Raw genomic sequence first — 20292 nt, 5'->3', positions numbered from 1 at the left:
ATGGGAATGATAAAAATAACATGACAATATTGTTATGTATATTCCCTGATAATAGCATATGGAAGACTGGCACATCCAAGGCATTCAGCATCTTTATCTTTAGTATCTTACCCAAGGTAAATGCTTAATTACTGATTCCTATATAGAATACCAAGTTTATTACTGTTTTTGTTATATAGGTTTGTATATGTATAACATATGCATACATATATTGAGTGAGTTGGCCCAGACTCTAAACTGACGCTAAGAAAACGTTGATTTTTAAAGGCATCATGGCTTCAAATCCCTCTCTCCAGCATAATCTGAACAGATGGAAAATAGAGTGTTGGTTTTCATTCTCTCTGCTCAAGACTAAAGCCATAGAGTCCAGAGTGACCATCACAGGGTTCTCTTTCTGCGTACTAAGCTTTAAAACTCAGAAACATGAGGCCACCCTCACCGGAGCTCCAGTGTGACTAACATACTTGAAAAACAAAGAATATGAACTCATCGGGCCTCATACCCTCTATCTCTTGTTCACTGACCAAATCAAAATTTTTCCTGGTTAAACATGTTTCCCACCACTCACTCCATAGTGGTTATACTTTCTCCACCATAAGCTGGACTTCCACTACTATTTCCTTATACATCCACAACTTTTAAAAGATGACACACTATACTATTCATATCTCAAACTCAGGGTCCCTTTAGCAGCCACATGGGTAATTGATACTTAACCTCATTATTTTTGATATGTGCGATGACTCAATACATTATCCTCAGAGACACTAAATCTTACCACATAAACTCTTCCACAGAAATTGCACATATATTTACTCTCTCTCATTGGACCCACTTCATCAATTTTTTTAATTGCCTGGGAATGATCTGTTGCTTTACCAGTCTCCTTCCCTTGACAATTTTGTTTTCCTCTATCAGATTATTTTCCAGCCAAATTCCAGCTAATCTCTTTCTTGAAACCAACTTGCACTACTGTTTTTCTACCTTTCTGGCAGTATTCCAATGACAAATCTACCTACTTTGTTGCAAATGGCAAGATGTCATTCTTTTTTAGGCTGAATAATATCCCATTGGATATATATACCACTTCTTCATTTATCCATGGATGGACACTTGGGTTGCTTCCATATCTTGGCTCTTGTAATTAGCCCTTGCAATAAACATAAGAGTGCATGTATCTTTTTGAATTAGTATTTTCATTTTCTTTAGATAAATACCTAATAGCAGAATTATTAGATCATATGATAATTCTATTTTTAATTTTTTGAGGAACCTCCACACTCTTTTCCACAGTGGCTGTAGCAATTTGCACTCCCACCAACAATGAACAACGGTCCTTTCTTCACCACATCCTTGCCAACACTTGTTATTTTTTGTCTTTTTGATTTTAGTCATTCTGAAGTTTTAAGGTGATATCGCACTGTGGTTTTGATTTGCATTTCCCTGACAGTGAGTGGTGCTGAGCATCTTTTCATTTGTTTGTTGCCCATCTGTATATCTTTCTTGGAAAAATGTTATTCAGGTTGCCCATTTTTAATCAGATTTTTTTGGTGTTGAGTTGTATACGTTCATTATATATTTTGGATGTTAACTCCTTATCACATTCCCTTACCTACGCCCAAGCTGCAAAGAATTGTTAGAGAAAATCACTCAGTGTGCTCATTTCTCTTACACTCTACACAGGTCATTGTACATCTTTTGTTTCACCCAAACCTCTCCTACCCCATATTTATCTTTCAGCAGCAACTTTGCATTTTTTCCTCAAAACAAAAGGAGAAGCTATATAAAAACAACACAGACACAGACAGGCATACACATTTTTACTACCAACCTACTTACTGATGAGCTTACCTGTCCATGTTTGGGTACTTCTCACTGATACTATTTTCACAATAAAACAGGTGGTTTCTCTCAGTCTAATCCAAATAACTCTTAATTGGATCATGTTTCTACTTGCTTCTATTTCTCTGTCTTTGTTTTATGGTACCATTTGCCATCTCTAAGGACTCTTTCCAATATTATTTTAAACATGAACAGTTCACATCTCTTTTGTAAAACCAACTAATAGAAAAACAAGATAGCTCTCCTTTGATCTTATGTTTGTTTCTGTTTTCTGCTTATTCTTTTATCTCTGTCCCCCTAAAACTTTTTGAAACATGCATGCATGAGCTGTTTTCACTTACTTTCCACATACTTAATCTCAATTCACTACCATATAAATGTGGACATCTTAATGGCACACCATTATGACACTGGAAGATTACTTTGAAGGCTATTAAAAGTCTGTGGATATGTATAATGATCACCATCAGTCCTTAATTCACCTCTCAGAAGTACTCAACATCCCATCTTTTAACATGACATCATGTTCTTCTGGCTTTCCTATAAACTTCTAATCACTCCCAAGTAACATCAACATATGTTCAATGAGCTGGTGAAGATTGCATAAAAAGGTGTCATGATGTCCTAGATCCTGTTTATTTTTTAGTCTCTTTTTTTGACACTCTTTGTCAATGCTTATTTTCTAGAAAATGTTTTAAATTTACTCACTTAAGTACTTTTGCAAAGATCTCTGTCTTGAAAGCACCTGTCCTCCCAAACACACTCTTTTTTCACCTGTATTACTAACTAATATTCTTTAATCTGATAGTGTGCATTAATTGCCCTCTTTTACTCCCACAGAACCCTCAACTTACTAAGTGTGTACATGTGTAACACAAAATTTCATTTGCCTAGTTATTCATCTGCTTCCTGTAGACTTCACACTATGGGATGGTGGTCATTCATTCACTCATTCATTCTCAAATTCATCCAGTTTTTATTGTGCCTAAAGTGAGCCTTTGTCTTTTTTTTAGACAGAGCAGTGAAGAAATGATACCTAGTATCAAATCTCATAATTCATTTTTGAGACATATCCTAAGACAAAAATGTATGAAAAAGGTATATGACATTCTTTTTAGATTAAGAAATTATATGTCAGGGTGCCTGGATGGCTCAGTTCATTAAGCATCCAACTCTTGGTTTCACCTCAGGTCATGGTCTTGGCTCAGGTCACGGTCTCAGGGTTGTAAGATCGGGTGCTCATGGGACTCTGTGCCCAGTGCAGACTCTGCTTGGGATTCTTTCTCCCTCTACTTCTCCCCTTCTGCTCCTCCCCTTAGCTCTCTCTCTCTTTCTCAAATAAATAAATAAATTTAAAAAATTATATGTCAATAAAACTGTAGCAGGATATTATTTCATAGAATTTTCCAAGTGATTTTTCACAACTCAATGTTTCAATAGAAGCAGCTGAATATTCAGCAGAATATAATCCTTATAGTTACTATATTTAAATTTCTGCATTTTACCTCCCATATTTCTATTATTGTAGGCTACTGAATGGAATATTTCCTGTTTTTTCTAGAGTTGAACTCCAAATCAGAGAACCAAAAATTGTTAATATCGCACATTCTGAGATGTAAGAACTAGGGAGTTTGAGGGCCAGTTACATGCCACACAGTTTCCTAAGAGAAGTATGAAGAAGAAAATCAACTTTGGGGAGATAAAATATCAAAAGAAACTTATATTTGGATTAGTATTAATAGGAAAGAAAAAATCAGGAAACCTCAGGAGATATAGCATCCAAGTTTCCATTTTGACAATCGCCCCAAATTCTTGCTCATTGTCCTTATTACTCATTTCTATGAGTGATCTGTGAAAGAAAGAAAATAGACAAGTGAAATAAAAGAAAGTTAAATCACTGAAAAGATATTGCCAACCTCTCCAATCACATTTTTGTATATTTGTATTCTCTCCAACCCAGACATTTAATATTGAGGATAGCATGAATAGTAGTTCAACACTGCTTCTTGGGAGAAAACGTGTAATGTTATTCTTGCTCTGTGTCAATGCCCTGAAGGGATCCATATGAAATTAATATTCATGCTCCTTTTATGTTGACATATATTCTGAAGGGCTGAGAGGAGCCTGAGGTCAGAATCTAGGTAGTGAGCCTTGTGAACTTTTTCATGCAGTGTCTATTTGCATAAAGTTTTATGGTTAGTTAGCTCGCCTGCCTGGTACCTTCTATCCTAATTAGGCAGTTCATTTATTATCTCTTGTAGTGTCCATATTTTTTAAAAAATCCTCCCTCCTGATAGAAATTAACCTCCTTTCCTTTTTTTTACCCAAGTATACATCGGATATCTTACTAGAACCAGACCAGACACATCTGTAAATCCATGAGCACTTATCTAACCAATCAGAATTCAGTAATGATTTCTGGATTATAGTAACACGTGTTTTCTTTCATACAATTTCTCTTATCTAGAATAAATTTTAAGTGAAATGCCAAAAGTCATAGACAAAATGATCTAGAAAAAATAATCACCTTTTCTGATGTGCCCCAGAATTTATACTATTTATGGCTAACATTTGTATTCTTTTATTATTTTAAATTATGGATATGTCAGATATAAGTATGTGGTAAGCAGTTTTAATGAAATGTTGAGAACCTCTTTTAAATCTCTGCAATGTACAAGGTTGGAACAATAAATTCATTTTGAGTATTTTTAAGTGAATGTCATAGAAAGATTTATAGGATCAATGTAAATAACAAAGAGCTCTTAAAGACAAAAAGTCAGAGGATTAACAAAATGAATATCTGAGAATATTCTCTGCACAAGGCCCCACAATAGAAATGATCGATCTGAAACTAATCCCTCTTTCTGACGTTAAGAAGTAGTGCATTAGAGCATAGAACTCTTAGGTAAAAAGTGTTATCTGTTCTTGTAATCAGAGTTTTAGATTATCCTAGGGATTTTTGAAAATATCTAGCCATGCTCTTCAATATCGAGCTCAAAATAAACATACGCAACACCACACACACAAAACAACAAAACAAATAAACATAAACAGAATAATTAGGCTGTGAGTAAGGCTAGCCATTTTTGACTGGCCTATGAAAAGCTCAATTCTATCAGATCCATGGTTTCTGTCTTTAAGAAGGCTACTAACTCTGACGCTAGCTAGCTAACTGTGCTAACTCTTGGGCCTAGTCTACCAAAGAAGAGACATTTCTATGCTCATCCCTACACTCAAAAAATTTACCTCTGCTTTGAGAGGTGATACTTACTAAACTACATCTGCTTAGAAAATCCTAAAATTGTTACCTCTCATTCAAAGGTTAAAATGTGCTATTTTTTTAAAAAGAACAATATTGGCAGCTTTGTGTGAGTCTGTATATAAATGCTCTTGTTTTCATAAACATTTCATGAACCTCTATAGGTTTCTTGATTTATTCAGATAACAGAAGCCTTTTAACAACTATGTGGGAAAAGATGCTTTCACAAGGAGGGAAAATGTCGGATCTCTAGAGTTTACATTGTTTAAGCTTAATTAAAAACCTGCATTTCTCTTAGAAAAGATTCAGACTGAGCCTAGGGTTATTTTGAACAGGAAAATAAATGCAAAACAGGATAACAAATATTAAAAATGAGAGGAAATAAGTTGAAAAGGTAAAGTTGAGATATAAACTGCGGATTGGAGAAGGATTAAAATGCACAGTGTGGTTTTATTGAATGGGATAAAATTTAGCTTTATGTGATGTTGCTGCAAAACAACAACAAAAACGAACCTGTTTAGCCACATACACGATTGTAATAACCAGTGGATAAGTACAAAGGCATTACAAAATACAACTACTCATAAACAATACCCTGACAGATAAAACTATCTTTGACAAAACTCTTATGAAATATGCAGTGGTTACTTTCATTGCTAATAACATTGCATCAAATGCCACTCAGAAAACAAAACAAAAACAGAAAAGGAAATCTGGGAAGCAAGGGATATGCATATATAGAGGCTGGGTGTAAAATTCAGTCTGCATGAGTATTTCCCTACTAACCTGACATAAACCAGCAGCATACTAAGTACATACACAAATGGGGGAAAATGGTAGGTCATCCAGTCATTCCCTCCTAAATAGAGTTGTTTCCTCCACCACTGAACTTTTAGCAACACCCATCCCCTTCTATTTTTAATTTAGTTCTAGATAATCTTATTCTTCTGTTTGGTGTACAACCTCTTGTATAGAAAAAAAAATGTCTATATATATGTATATCTATGTGATGTATGTCTTGCGTTACTTATTGGAGTTTGATTAATCAGTATTTAGTCTAGAAAATGATGTACAGATAGCTTTTGGGCTTGGTGTACCTATACTATATTGTTACTTGAAGACAGGTAAGAACCCTTGAATGAATAAAGTTGGTGAAGGTGGGATGATAGCATTCTGTGAAAGTTGAGTTATGTAACAGATGTATGTGCTTGTAAGGAAATTAATCCTTCCTTTACTCAAAAGATTTCTCAGAATATATTGCCTTTGATCTGCTTGAGCAAGCAAGCATTCAACCACAGAAGCCACAAAAACTTTGCCTCGTATCGCAGAGCCCCAGTAACATTACACCTCATAATAGAAAAAAGGTTCAAGCTAATTTTCAATCTAAATGTTCCTCATTCAAAATAAAGTTTCAACAATATATTTTAGAATGTCTAGCTTTAAATAATATTGCTTATATATTTTACAAGATAAACCATTTATGTACTCTATGCCAAGCTTAGCAAATGAGATAACTAGTTATATGGACTGGTATTTTGAAACACACAATGGGGAAGAAACCTCTGCCAAAATTAATAATAATTTTACTAAAATGTTTAATTTTTTATGATTATATAAGCATCAATAAAGTATATGTAAAGCTTTAAAAAAATAAACTTGTCTTTGATTATAGTTTTAGATTTACAGAAAAGTGGCTAAGGTAATAGAGAGAGTTCCCATATACCCTTCACTCATTTTCCCTTGTTAACATCTAACATAATCATGGTGCACAGCAACAAAGAAACCAGCTTTGGTACATTATTACTGAGAGAAATCCAGATTTTATTTGGATTTCACTGTCTTCTCCACAAATGTTTTTTTTTGTTTTGTTTTGTTTTTTCTATTCCAAGATTCCACGCAGAATATCACATTACATTTAATTATCATGTCTCCTTAGTCTAATCTGGTATATGAGAGGTTCCCAGAATTTACTTGTTTTTTATGACCTTGAAAGTTTTGAGGAGTAATGGCCAGGTATTTTGTAGAATGTCACTCAAATTAGGTTTATAATTACATTTTATTCAAGTTAATTCCTGTTCAAGGAAATAAAGCCATGGCATATGTGAATTTAGCAAATAATTTAGAGCTATATTTCTAATAATAGCAAATAATTTAGAAGGATGCTAGACAAATGTAGGTTTGTTGAAGATAATAAAGAATACATCTGGGCGCCTGGGTGGCTCAGTTGGTTAAGCAACTGCATTCACCTCAGGTTATGATCCTGGAGTCCTGGGATTGAGTCCTGGGATCGAGTTCTGCATCAGACTCCCTGCTCAACGAGGAGTCTGCTTCTTCCTCTGACCCTCCCCCCCCCATGCTCTTTATCACTCTCTCATTCTCTCTCTCTCAAATAAATAAAATCTTTTTTTTTAAAAAAGAATACATCCTTATGCTACCACATTACACCTTTAAAACAATCTAACAAGAGCCTATTACTATTAATATTGCCTTTCCTGATGGTATTATAGTGAAGATCTCCACAGACATCACTGTCTGTAGGTATATTCAGTGTTAAAATTTGCTCATTAATAATTCTTGTCTAAAGAAATCCATGGCTTCTGTAAATGTAATAATATTGAAAAACAATTGAATATGTTACTCCTGTTAACTTATCCAAAATGTGGTCTAAAATCTTCATGACATTGGACTTGGCAATGATTTCTAGGATGTGATATTCAAAGTACAGGCAACAAGAGAAAAACAGAGAAGTTGGATTACATCAAAATTAAAAGTTTTTGTGCATTAGAGAAAAAGGCAACCCAGGGGAGAAAATGTTTACAAATCATATCTCTGATGAAGGACTTTAGGTACCCAGAATATCTTTACATATCTAGAATATGTAAGCACTCCTACAACTCAACAATAAAGGAATTACCCAGTTAAAAATGGGTAAAGATATTGAGTAGATATTTCTTCAAAGAAGATACATGAATGGCCATGAAACAGATCAAAAGATGCTCAACATCACTAATCATTAAGAAATTACAAACCAAAAGTACATGGAGATACAACTTAGAATGGCAATTATAAAAAAAAAAAAAAAGGCAAAACAAGCAAACAAAAAACCTGAGAAACTAACAAATGTTGGAAAGAATGTGGAAAAATTAAAACTTTGCCCTGCTAGTGGAAAATAAAATAGTGCATGGGATGCCTGGGCGGGTCAGTCATTTAAGCGACTGCCTTCAGCTTGGGTCATGATCCTGGAGTCCCAGGATCGAGCTCCACATCGGGCTCCGTGCTCAGCAGGGAGTCTGCTTATCCTTCTGACCCTCCCCCCTCTCATGCTCTCTCTTTCTCTCTCTCTCTCTCAAATAAATAAATAAAATCTTAAAAGAAATAAAGAAAATAAAATAGTGCAGCCACTGAGGAAAACCAATGTGATGGTTCCTTAAAAAATTAAACATAAAATTATCATATGGTCAATCAGTTCAACTTCTGGGTATATACGCAAAAGAATTGAAAGCAGAGACTTGAACAGATATGTGTATACCCAAATTCATAGCAGCATTATTCAAAATAGTCAAAATGTGGAAACAGCCCAGATGTCCATAGACATATGAATAAATAAGCAAAATGTGGTATTTGCATATGGTGAACAATATTCAGCCTTAAAAAGGAATGAAATTCTGATCCGTGCTAAAATACAGATGAAATTTAAGGACATAATGCTAAGTGAGATAAGCCAAACACTGAAGGGAAAATGTTTTATGATTCTACCTATGTGGGCTACCAGAATAAACAGTAGAGACACACTCATAGAGACAGAAAGTAGGATGGTGGTTGCCGGAGGTGGAGAGAATGGGAGAGAAGGGACAATGGGAAGTTATTGCTTAATGCATAGAGTTTCACCTTTGAGAGATGAAAAGAATTCTAGAGATGGACGATGTTAATGGTTGCATAGTAATGAGAATATACTTAATGCCACTGAACTGTACACTTAAAATTTATTAAAATGGTACATGTTATCTTATATGATTTCACCATAATAAAGCAAACAAATGAATAAATAAGATCTATGCTGGAAGAACTCTGTTTAAGCATGTCTGATAACTTGCAAGATATCAAATTTTCACTTAAGTAAAAAAATGACAAAAATTTGCTCTATGGAATGCCTTAGAAAAATGAAAGTTCTAATCAGACTTCCTTACAAACATGCTACTGCTAGACCTTCCGGTAAACTGACCAATGATATTAATGAGTGGAAAATTCTTATCTTTATGATGTTTTTAGCAATATATACATAACGTATGTTAAGACTGCTTATTTAAATATATGTGGAATTGGAATTATAGAGGACATAGCTGGCTAGGGAATGGGGGCTACTCATGCAAACTAACAAATGGGTTATAAAGCAGAGATGCCTAATAACTGAAATGTCTCTTTAGTGATTCCCATATTTTCATAGAAAGAAACTTATAAGGTAAACCCAAAACCAAATGCATCCTATTGTAGAAGGAAAGGGCATTTTATGGGGTTTCGTCTGATGGGCTTGGACTTCTCAAAGAAGGGAAAAAAAAGTTTCATCTTCAAATGGCATTTGCTTATAAAGCCTACAAGAAATCCCTTGACTTCTTGAATTATTATTGGAATTTGGTGCTGGGTAAAATCTATTATTTACGTTGAATTATATTTGACAACCCAAACCTTTGTGTTACCTTGGAAGAATTATCCAATAAAACATGGTTACAAAATTAAGCAGAATAAAGACTTAAACTTTTTAAATAATGGGATAAATTACTACTTCTAAACAGTTATAAAGGAGATCATATTAATGGAAGTGGGATTGCGTTATTCTGTGTTTCTTCTTAGTATCTTATAAGCATCTGTTTAGCATAGGTTTTAGTATCTATTATGAGGAGGAGAGACTTTGTTGGGTCTCAGTTAAAAAAAAATCTGCTAAACTTGTTATGTAGAGGGAAATATACATTTCTTAGTAATTAGCTAAACCTTCACAACATAATTCTCCAGATTTCATTATCAAGTAGTTTTATTTCAGAATCAGTCTTTATTGCCAGAATAGCAGTTCTAACCTCAGAACTTTATTGGATATATACTTTACAAAGCGCAAAAAAAAAAAAAAAAAAAAAAAAAAAATTTTGTTTCTAAGTTGTTTAAGGCTTTAGATATTTTACTAGTCCTTAATTAATTTAGAGTATTTTTAAAATAACCACCAATTCTTGATAATCCAGGTATTAGAAAAGTAAGTTCTTCTTTGTCATCTTTTTTATGTAAAAATTGTCTCTTTTATCTGCAATTCACTGCTTGCAGATCCAATAATAACCGCAACTAAGGAGGTTCAAAACAGAAGATAGAATTGTAAATATCCTCTGTTAGCAACAGGTAATCTGTAGGTTTTGGAATCTTCTCTACCAGTCTTTCAATGCACTCAAAAGTGAAGAAGACTACACCAATGGTTAAAGTAAGGGAAGCAATTGTGAGTCTTCAATATTCATTCTAAAATTGTTTGAAAGCCTGAACTGTTTATTGATAATCTAAATATTGGTCAGTAGCAAATGGTGAGTTAGAAAATATAATGCTAACATTATTTAATTTTTATTCAGATAAAATGTTTGCATTAAGTATGCTTTATTTAAATGTAATACAGGAGAAACTTTATTTTTGACTTCATGCTGCCTTTAAATTTTTTTTCGGGAGGGAATGATAACTTTCCTGTAGCTTAATGAAGAATTTGGACATTCCCATAAATTTTTCATTCTTCTAAAGTAATAATAATGTTTTAATAATAATGGTTACATTGTGGTTCAAGCATACAGCATCACTTTGCTAATTATATGTGTCCAATCTCCTAATTAAGACATCAATTTGCATTCAAAAAGGGACACCCACAATTTCCCAAACAGCCCATGGCTCAAATGTTTTCATCTGCTTTCACGGAGTGAAGTGTGGCAGATTTTCCTTAAGCGCTGTAGTTCCTCTCTCACTAGGAAATTTTCACTAAAAACCAAAGCAAATGAGAAGGGTGATAATACTCCAAGAAGCAAATGCTCTGACCCACCGTTAAAAGGGAGTTCAGTCTTATGCACTAGTGCAGGTCCTATGATGGCTCTGTACCATGTCAATTAACTTGAAATTCGATTTTCAAGAATAACTTTCCCTGTATAGTTCCGGGCTGGGGTTGACTATAAGATAAATGTTCTTGACATTTGGATGACAGAGGTGAAATAGCATCCATTATTATGCTGTGAAGGTTGAAGTAAGAACAGACATTGTTGCAACTTGCATTTGTTGTCCTGATCTAGAAACTCACTCTGTTGGCTTGGGCTAGCATCTCAAATTGCAGCTCCTTTAGCACCCAGTAGACGTCCTCCTTCAACAACTTGAAATCCTCAGCCAGCATTCTTGCAGTTTTGTAGGGAGGAGCTCCAGTTTATCATGTAGAAATTAGAGAAGTCATGAGAGTCAGATGAAGATTCTATTTGTCCTCGTTGGTTGCGGTTGTTGTCGTACCCTTCCCTCTCTCGACCTGACACCATTGCAAAACATGAGTAGTACATTAACTGCTTAACCAACTCTCAAAATCGTGCAGTCTAGCCCATATTATAAGCCCCTTATGTTATGCTATCATAGGCAACTTTATATTGTCTCTTGGTTAGAAGTCAACTGTGTATCAAACACCACTCCAAAGCTTGTCCTCCCAAATTTCAAGGCAGATACATGCCCAAATTTTAGGAGGGATATAAATGATTCTTTCCAGTGGTCTTTAATGCCCCACTCACTAAGTCTGAAAGGAGGATAGTGCTTTTTTAGAGGTAATTACTCCCCCGCCCCCGTATAGATTGGGAATCATAGCACAGTGTTTCACCAAAGATACCCTTCTTACAAAACCTTTTCTCAATCTCTACACACTTGATTAATTTATTATCTCTTCATAAATTAAAAGCCTTTGGAATCCTACTTTGAAATTTCTACATGGTATTCTGATAACTCACGTAGTGATGTTTTTCCAATTTGATGCTATTTTCAAAGCAAAAATTTTAGCATTTTTTTATGTAATAGAACATAGTCTAAATATTTTAGATATCTAGATATTAACTCATTTAATTTACCCTGCTGCTGCCATGAAGTGAAAACTGAAGTCCTAATTTACAGAGAAAGTAAGTACTTATTCTTGTTTGCTTCTCAGCCAACCTGACTACAGACTTTTTAATGCACATTGTTACACTGATTTACATGAATTTCAGTAAAGAATGGTGGAAATATAGAACATTATACTGGATCCCTTCCTATCTCAAATTATTCAGATACTAATATAGGAGTCATTGGAAAAATGTATCTCTCTCATTGGTGTACAATTTGGCTCTGGTATTCTGTGGACTAGCCCCTTCATGAGATTGCAAAGGGATTCAATCAGGTTTGTACCGAATTCAGTAAAAGGACCCAGTATCTGTAGGGGTGGAAGAAGTTTTCCTCAGCCCTCTTAGGGTCCCTGGCTGCATCTGAACATTAATCTGATAAAGACAGATTAACAGAAGAAAAGCATACAGATTTTATTAAATTTTTACATGTACATCACAAGATAATGAAGACCTGGAGAAATGACCAGATCAGGAAGCTTTTATGCCTCTTACACAAAGAGACAATAAATTTTTGAAGAATTGACAAGACAAAGAAGTTTGGGCTGGGGTAGTAAATGGTGAAGTAACTAGGAAGATAAAGGTTAGTCTAACAAGGTTTGTTTGGAGATTCCTCCGGTGCAGGCTCCGGGCTGATAAGAGTCTGTCTCCGGGAAAAGGAGAATTTATTTCCTGCCTTTAGGCAGAAAAGGAGGAGCTTTCTCTGCATTTACTGCTCCTTAATTGCTTTCAGCTCAAAATAAGTTTTATGTCAAACAGGCAACTATTGGAGTGACATATCCTTCTTTCCTTCATAACCAAATGACAGAGGAAAATTTTATCTGACCTTGTAGGCTGTACAAATTGAACAGTTCTGACATTCAAATTTAAAAACACATGCTTGTTTATTTTGCACTCATTACTCAAACAAAACACAAGAGTATGGAGTCCCCAGTTTTACCTAAAACTATGGAATAAGATAGTTCCTAAAAGTGTCAGAATTCCTGTCAGGTTATGATTCTTCCAATATAGAAAAACTTCAGAATACAGCAAGTGTTCCAACTCAGACTGACTCTCCATGTTACCACAGGTTTGGTCCCCAACCACTCTCCTCAGAGATGATATGAATAAGGACAATTAGCTGTAATCATTTTCTTTCTCTTGGTTCTCAAACTAGTATTCCCCAGCCAGATTCTCCGAGAAAGCCATGCTTTCCTTGAAATGAGAGATAAAGAAAACTGAACAGTTTTTCACTCTGGGCAGGATTGAGCAGCTAGGCTTCCTGAATTATTAGAAGTGATTCTGTCACACATAGAGCCATTTGCTCCCTGATTATTTTTCCAAACTTACCTTCTACTGCTTTTCTTCTCACTCACTAGCGTATTCTAGCATATTCACTCTTTTCCCTTCCAGAAAGAGAAAAACTGATTTCTGCCGAAGGGTTTTTTGCACTAGCTGTAACCTCATCTAGGAATGTACCTCCCCCACATATTTTCGTAGATAACTCTTTATTATGTTGGTCTCTGATAAATATCACCACCTAAGAGAAGTCTTTCCACCTTGCAGTTAGCATATCCCATGTTTTTAGGTTCATTGTAGAACTAACGACTGCATGGAAAATTCCTTGTAGTTTTTTTCCCCCCTCTATTAATTATCTGTCTCCTCAGCTTGATTGTAAGTTTGAAGAGAGGTAAAAATGTGTATATTTTATTCAACATTCTTTCTCTGTGTTCTGAAGTGTACATCACACATAAGAGGCATCCAATAAAACATCTATGAATTGAATGGATGGATGAATAGCTCTTTAACTAGATTTTTTTTCTTCATGAATATGCCATGGATGAAATATATTGGATATATTTAACGTGGAATTCCAGTTTGTTCCATGTGAGACAATTGAAAACACTTTAAGTTTGACTTATACTTTTGCCTAACCATTAGACCTTTGGGATTTGGTTATATTTTTCCACCAGGAGACCTTTTGGGCCCATTTTTCTGTATAAGACAGTTTAAGACTGGAGATATTACTGTTTTACTAATATGTACCAGTTGTATTATTTTAAAAGAAAGGATTTCAAGGATTTACATGAATTATAGGAGAAGACATAAAACACCCGCAAGCTCTTCTGGATCAAAAGGTGCTTCCAGATTCCATTTCATTTCATGGCAGGGTAATAGCATTTTGCTCCAACCAATCTTTCAGCATTGGTCGTGTCTCAAAATCAGAAAGAGAAACAATCCCCTTTTATACTCACAAACCAGGACCTAAGTTTTAACATAATGCTTAGTGACAGAACAAATTATACAAATTATGCTGAAAACGTATTCAGGGAAGCTCCTTTTGTCACCATCTAATCCTTAGAGTTGAGGTTGATGAGAGTTGAGGTTTGGCAAGATAAATAACAGTCAGACCTTCTGTCCGTCAGGTTTTTTTTTTTCCTGATTGAAACAAGTATCACAGTAGCATATAGGAAAATGAGATAAATAATGTACTTCATAAATGGGCTAAGAAAGTAGCTCATAATTCCATATGCACATATCTCTTGATAATACTAAGATGAGGGAAACATCTTCATTGTAAGACCAAATGAAACTCTCTTCCTCTCAAAAATCTTAATTTCTGGGCCCTTAATTTTACATTAGCTGAGAAGTCTTATTGAATTTCTTAAGTCAGACATAAGGACTATCAACAACTATTCTCATATAATCATTCATTCATTCGTTCATTCATTTGTTCATCCATTTTTAAAAAATGAAACACATTATTGACAACTCACTGTGTTCTAGGAACCTAACAAGGTGATGGTAATAAAGTGTTGAATTAAGAACATTTCCTGTCAACACTTAGATGCTTACATTCTTCTGGGGGAGGCAACTTAAAGCAAATAGGTAGAAAAAAGTTTCCATATTGAAGGTACTAAAGTAAGATAATTGAGGCCACAGGACTGAGAGGAATGTGTGTCCTGAATAAGTGAGTTGGCTTTAAATTATTTTTCTCACTGGAATTATTTTATAATTAAAAGGCTGATAGAAAGATACAACATTTTCAGTAAAAATTTATTTTATCATGCCAAACGATGAATTCTGAAAATGTTTGTAACAAACATCATAAAACTTTTTAAAATGCTCATTTTCTCTGAATCATTGCCTTATAATTCAATAGATGTGCACAATTAAAAGTAATTTACAGTAATCTACTAAGAAGAATTGACTTGGTTCACAGAGGGATTCACTGTTTGAGTTCAAAGAAACAAATGATTATTTCATGCTTACTTCAGTGGAGGCATCAGGATATGATGATCAAATAATCTCTTCCATCTAATGAAATAAATATTTCAACATATAAATTTGACAGGTAGATAATTAAGAAAAAAAGTTGTATTTAGGAAATAACACTATCTTTCTTTTCCCCCAACAGGGAAAATGTTTGTTCTAATATTTTTCCAGCAAATCTGTTCGTTTCCGTTTTTTCATTTCAGTGCTCTTCATCAGTTCATGTCTATAAAAATCAAATTACTTTTTCCATCTAAAAAGACTTTACTAACATGTGAGATTTAAATACATGGGAGTTTTAATTTCTTTCTCTCTCATGCTTTTCTTTTGCAAACATATTGAGGTTATTAAAAAAGAAAGTAAAATATCATTTTTGTGTCATTTGAAATAGAAGTATGAAATATTTAATTAGCTTTTAAAAATATATATAATTGGGTAATTATTACTTTTACTTTTAAGGAGACAAAAAAAAAAAGAAAAGAAAAGAAGAAGAAATGGAAATACTCCTTAAACTAAATAAAACCATCATGAAGGAAAATTATTCATGCTTTTAATCTACCATTAGAGGTAGTTAAAAAGCAGATAATACATTTTCTAAGCTTAAGCTACAGTGAGAAAACAGAGATTTAAAAAAAATTATCTATTATCTCATTAAATATCTCTTTAACTTTACTATATAATTAAAACAAAATTATCTTGGCAACAATTCAAATAACATGGTATTTGGACATTTACTCATGAATCTAAATAAATACATACCCTACTTTCCATTTCAAATACCATTTAAAATGCATACTCCAAACTCCAACTGAATTATTTGTTTATTTGGAAGATACTAGAAATGTGAAAAATAAGAAAGTTCCATTATAATGAAATCCAAAGTATTTTAAATTGGCTTAGGGAAAAAAAAATACTGTGATATAAATATAGAAACACAGTTGACACACAAGTGAAATCAGATTTCACATTATTTTATTTTCAATAACAGCACTGCCACTCACAATTTTCAGCACAGTTATTCTCTGCCAAAGCGTTTATTTGCTTTTATTGACAGGCTAAATGTGATCCTGTTCACTTTACCCCAAAATCAGCTTGTGTTAAGAGACCTCTGAAATGTTTTCCTGGTCAGAGATGGAATTTTTAGAACAGTAGTAATCAGAGATATTGGACAAGTAAACCTCTAACTTTAGGTTTTGAAAATGTAATTAATTTTGAAAAAATAAGCTCCTTTGACTTGGGTCTTATCAAACAAGTCAATGTATATCTCACAAAAATAAGGAAAGGATATTTACATTCATTCAAGGTAGTGATTTTGCATCCACGAATAGCTCCTGCATGATTGAAATTGCTTGGACACACCAAGATGAGGAAGTTCACAAAACTTCAGCAATCACTGTAGAACAGTTGTTCTTTTTTTTTTTTTTAAAGATTTTATTATTTATTTGAGAGAGAGAGAGAGCACAAGCAGGGGGAGGGGAAGAGGGAGAGGGAAAAGCAGACTCCTCGCTGAGCAGGGAGCCCTCTCAGGGCTCAGTACCAGGGCCCTGAGATCATGACCTGAGCCTAAGGCAAATGCTGAACCTAATGAGCCACCCAGGTGCCCCAACAGTTGTTCTTTTTAAATTTATTTGTATGAACAAATGGGAGAAATGTGAATTATCTTGTTTACAGTATTTTGGTATATGGATTTATTCCCTGTTGAAATTTATTGCATTCATTATATTATTATTCCTATGGTGAAATCACATTGTTTTACTCAAATGATCTCACATGACATTTTACAACCACTTAGGATAATCCATTTGATCTCTAGAGTGTTTGTGTGTTAGGGGGGTGCAGTACAGAATTCAATAAAGTTGGCCCAAGATGAGTGTATCAATCTGACAATTTGTGCACAGGTCATAAGGGCTGACAAACACTTTGGTCAATTTTCTAGTCCATATCCAATTTGCAATTGGCATCCAGACAAGATATAAAGCTTTTATTGACTGCATCCTTCTCTTACAGCTTTGCACGTAAGAAGAGTAAGCCGCTGTGCTTGTGGTGTGATGTGAGGAGCTTTGCTGTATCATTTCTAATGAGAACACAATTGTAGCTATGGTTCATTGTCATGACAACAACTTGATGCTTGTGTTTGAAAATCAATACTAATTCCTTGAGCCTATTTCTCTGCTATTGAAGTTTTACAGTAGTACAGTGAAAGAGCATATCTAGTGCTGGCTGAAATAAGGCTATTTCCATTGCAACCACTGAAAAACCTTCTCTGATATTACCAGCATTTTTAAACAACTGATATGTAATGTGATCAGTATGCTTCAAATCACTAGCTGGAGAAGTGTGATGAAATCTAAATATTATCATATGCATCTATCAGCACAGTGAGAAGCATTAGTCATTGTACTTTGGGACTTAGGATTCTCTATTTTATTTTATTTTATTTTATTTTATTTTTACAGATTTATTTATTTGAGAGAGACAGACAGAGACAGAGAGAGCAGAAACAAGGGGAGAGGCAGAGAGAGAGCCAAAAGCAGACTCCCTGCTGAGCTGGGAGCCCAACGTGGAGCTCGATCCCAGGACCTGGAGATCATGACCTGAGCAGAAGGCAGATGCTTAACCATCTGAGGCACCCAGGTGCCCCAGGATTCTCTATTTTAAAATTAGGTTCAAGATTCTTTTTCTCTGATGTTTGTTAGATATTAGTTTTTCTTTTACTGTGTGCCTCTGAGAAAGAGACACTGGCTAATAAATATTAGTTATGCCTTCTGCCTAGATTAAGAGGTATTTGGCATTATGTGTCAGATTTTCCCAAAATTATAAAGTGTGAGTTGCTTATTTTATTTCTATGTATTTAGTTTTAAATAACACCAAAATTCTCTAGTCTTACATGTTTTCTCTTTTTCTAAACACTTGGTCTATTTAGAGTGGAAATTTATCTCAATATAATTTTTGCATACCATTTTACTTAGTTTGTAGTCACAAAGTGTCAGTTCATAAATAATGTTGAAAACTAAGAATATGCAAAATAAAATAACACCACAAGTCATAAGCTAGGACAGGACTCACCAGGCATCAAGAATTTTAGTGTTGTTTTTAATACATTTAAAAGTTCTGAAATTGATACAAACATAATAGCAGCTCATACCTAATCAAGTCTTTCAACCTCTTGTGTTAATGTCAGAACATAACGATAAGGAAAGTTAATCCTTTTAAACTCTGATCCCTGCAATGAAACTTTGAAATAAATGTTATTTTTGTGGGCCTTAATTTCCTTTTAATTCAAAAGATGCTTGTTGGGAAGTAGATACTGAGATAGAGTTAGGGACACAAAAAATGTATTGGGGAGTAGCACTAGTGATGAAATAGGCAAGACACAGGAATGTACGGGGGATGCCTCAAACCACAAGATAGACATGCCAGTCTTTTCCAGCCCTAAGGAGAATTCTGGAACATAATCCTACCTTGGGTGGAATGTTTAGGCCCTGGAACAAGTGACTTGTACAGTCACTGTCTGAGGGTCACTCAAGAAATGCAGGGTTGTTGTTACATTGCTTTGCTCAGTCATTGGCCAAGGTCTGTCCCAAAAAACATGTCAGTTAGCCAAACTCCTTATAGATGTATCTTCTTGAAAAGCAGTTTTGTCTACATATGGCCATTTTCCCCCTTTCATTTTCTTTCTTTCTTTTTTCCCCCTTTTTTCTGCTCCTATTTCTAGTCCTAGATACATATTCTTGTTTCTCTCTTTCACTTTTATGTGATTTCATTTGAGGAAAAAAGAAGGAGTCTTGCTGTTAATGTTACTTTGTCTTTTCAAGCAAAGCCTACACTGATAAATTTTCTGAGGAAGTCTTCCATGACAAAGAAAGCTAGAAACTCCTTCACAGAGATAGCACACTGAACACCGATAATGCATCATTAAGCTATAAGTCTCTTACTCTGATTCTTTGTAACGTAGATTTTTAATAATGTATATATGGCTTAGAGAAACCTATGAATATAGAAGCTAAATATTTAGGCAAATATACCTGAACAGCTAACACTCTATCGGAAAACCCACTAGTGCCAGCGCTTTGGCGATGGAAATGTAGCTCTAAAGTAGCAAATGATTCATGTCTTTTTATTACACAGCTTTGATTAGAATCTGAGCCCCAATTTTTTTCAATTCAACCAAAATTATTCTCTGAAAACAAATCAGAGAAAAGAGGCACTTCAGTCGAGACACTGATTGTGGTGGTCTCAAAAATAAGAGTGATATCACCACTATATTTTTAATGTCTTCTCATACTCAAAATAACCAAAAGGGAGATTTAGAACATTTATCTTTTGTTAAATAAAGTGTTGAAACTCACCAACAACTTAAAAAAAATCTTTTATTGTTTATCTGCTTTGAAGTAGATGACTAGAAATAGCTAGAAATATTTTTTAAAAATATTTACTTCACATAAACAGATTGTGGAATTTGTTTAATTTTTTTTAAAAGATTTTATTTATTTATTTGACAGAGAGAGACAGCCAGAGAGAGAGGAAACACAAGCAGGGGGAGTGGGAGAGGAAGAAGCAGGCTCATAGCAGAGGAACCTGATGTGGGGCTCGATCCCAGAACCGAAGGCAGATGCTTTACCGACTGAGCTACTCAGGCACCCTGTTTAATGTTTTAAGTCAGGAAAGTGTTTTCTAATATGTATGACTCTTAAAGCTCCTGGTTGTTCTATTACCCCAAATAACATGTAATTTCCAGAGTAACTGAAATTTTATTTTTCTATGCTACATCTCTAGTGTTTTGAATTGCACTTCTTATATATTAGC

The sequence above is a fragment of the Ailuropoda melanoleuca genome, chromosome 3, assembly GCF_002007445.2.
Source record: "Ailuropoda melanoleuca isolate Jingjing chromosome 3, ASM200744v2, whole genome shotgun sequence".
Lineage (NCBI taxonomy): Eukaryota > Metazoa > Chordata > Mammalia > Carnivora > Ursidae > Ailuropoda > Ailuropoda melanoleuca.
This window is presented reverse-complemented; position numbering follows the sequence as displayed.